Raw genomic sequence first — 2,366 nt, forward strand, 5'->3', positions numbered from 1 at the left:
TTGCTGAGATGTAATGAGAGCTGGAACATAGGCTTTTTAACCTCTTGAGGAAAATAAGAAAACTGTTCTTGAATAGGTGACAATTAACAGCAGTTTCCACCCATAGCAGGTTCATAGAGATGCTTTTTCATCACTTCATTTGAAGACAAGATGTGATAAAATTAATTGATTTATGTACAAACATAGATGTGCCCCAGCATGCTATGTGTGGGGTTAGTCAGGGGGAAATTATACTGAATTCCTCACAACATTTCAATTACAGATAAAGTCTGATGAAAAACAATATAAAGGGCATCCTCTAAGGTAATGCTTCTTTACCTTTTTTTACCTCAATGCATGAAACACATTTTGCAGGTTGGCCCACTGTGTGTGCACACACACGCACACACACACACACTTTACAATACCTAAACAAAGATTAAACAAAATAATATTCATCCTAATAGCAAGAGATGATGTGAGATTTTATTCTATGTCACTGAAAAAAGACTTCCCAATCCATCTGTGGTCTCATTAGCAGATTGAAAAGCACTGCTGCCATCCACAGGTTCTCAGGGGTTAATGTGCACGGGGTTCCCCTGCAAGCTTATTAAACTTCAGATTCCTGGGTCTTGGGTGTTCCTCCTTCCTTACCCTCCCTCTCAGGATACTTATTCAGTAGGTCCTGGCTGGGACTTGGGAATCTTCAGGTTTTGTAAGTGAACCAGATGATGCTGCTGCAACTGTAACTTGGATATACTTTAAGAAAAACAACTTTAAGTGAAAACATTAATAGAATCCTAAAATGTTAGTTTATGAAAAAATTTTTAAATCTTGTGGTCCAAATTTGGAAGTACCTCCATTACCTGCTAGATGAAGTTCAAGTTCAGAATGACATTCAAGGCCCTTCCTTCATTGACTAGTCCTACTGAGCTTTCGGTTATATCCCCAGCTGCAGTCTTGTTGCCCTCCTTCACTCCTGTTCCATGTACCAAACCATATCAAACCATTCATCATTTAAACACCACATACGTTTTTTAGCATATGAAAACTTATTATTACTGTGTGTTCACCATCAAAAGACCACCATCAATGATCTTGGTCTTTCCTTCTTACCTTTGTTTAAGGCCAAAAAAGAGACATGGGCTATTTTGACAACCTTAAAGTGGACACCAGGAATGTTACCAACAGCATGACCTTTGCGACCAAATCCAGCAACCAGAACTTCATTGTTTTCCTCAGTAAAATTCAAATAACCATCACTGGGTCCAAAGACTATGATTTTTTTGTGTGTGTCTTTCTGATTGCCTGGACCCTGACACATTTCCTAATGGCAGGATTTGGCTGTTTGGCTTCAACCCCTGCTTTTTCCAGTGCAATTTCCTTTGCATTGGGAAACAGCACCTAAAGGGTTGGCCTTCAGGGTTGTGCCCAAATGGGCTTTCTTGTACTGTGTATCATGCCACTTCTGATCTCGTTGGTGGCTCAGGAGGAACTTGCTGGCAGCAAGAAGAATGTGACATTTGCCCATCCTGCTGGTGCTACAGGCCTGACCAAAAGAGACACACCACATGCTTTCATGTAAACTCTCATGTCTTGCAGTAGGGTGGAATAGCTACCTTGACTGATCCTTCTGCTGGAAATAATTTCATATGCTCGATAACATACAAAAGCCTTTTAAAGAAATGTGTTCATGATCCAGCAAGTTATTAAGGAATCCTCAGAGGCCAAAAACTAAGTTAGAAGGATAAGCAGTTGCCTTTTGTCTCATACACACTTGCTGAATTGGGTGAATTTTAGAACTTTGGTTTTTCATGGCCTCAGTCATAGGGACAGGAGATGAAACCCAGAACCTACCCAAGATAGGGGTTTAATAGGACCCCTCCCATAAAGTTAGGATCTCAATGGCCATACCTCTGTGTAAAGGTGATTCAGTGTAAGGGTGACTTAGAAATACATTTGTCACCTGAGGGATAACAACAATTACATGTCTTGAATGTTAGGCTGGGTAGACTTTAAAGAAAATATTCTCTGAGAATTTGTAACCACAATTTAACCCTTATAAGGATCTATAACATGAATTCACCCAACCAAAGTGGTGCTAGACTATAGTGTGCTTGAGATGCTTTGTAGAACCTAACGCACACCCCCTTAGAGGGACTTGTCTTCTCCTAGGCCTCAAGGAATCCTTCCTGACAGAGCTTTAAGAAATTTCAGCTCATCCCTCAAAATTATAAAATAAATAAGGAAGCAAGGCAACATGAGTATTGAGCAAGCAAAAGTAACAGACAGCAGAATCAGGCCCATGAAGATTGCAGATAGTGGAATTATCACTCACAGAATATAAAAGAAGTATTTAAATATAATTAAATTAAGAATAAAGAGTC

At 39.6% G+C, this 2,366-nt stretch overlaps 1 pseudogene; it reads right to left on the bottom strand.

Annotated features, from left to right (window-relative positions):
* Window positions 1-824: 824 nt before the first annotated feature.
* LOC118501854 lies at window positions 825-2,164 on the bottom strand (annotated as a pseudogene).
* Window positions 2,165-2,366: the final 202 nt, after the last annotated feature.

The sequence above is a fragment of the Phyllostomus discolor genome, chromosome 7 (genome assembly GCF_004126475.2).
Source record: "Phyllostomus discolor isolate MPI-MPIP mPhyDis1 chromosome 7, mPhyDis1.pri.v3, whole genome shotgun sequence".
NCBI classification, from domain to species: Eukaryota; Metazoa; Chordata; class Mammalia; order Chiroptera; family Phyllostomidae; genus Phyllostomus; species Phyllostomus discolor.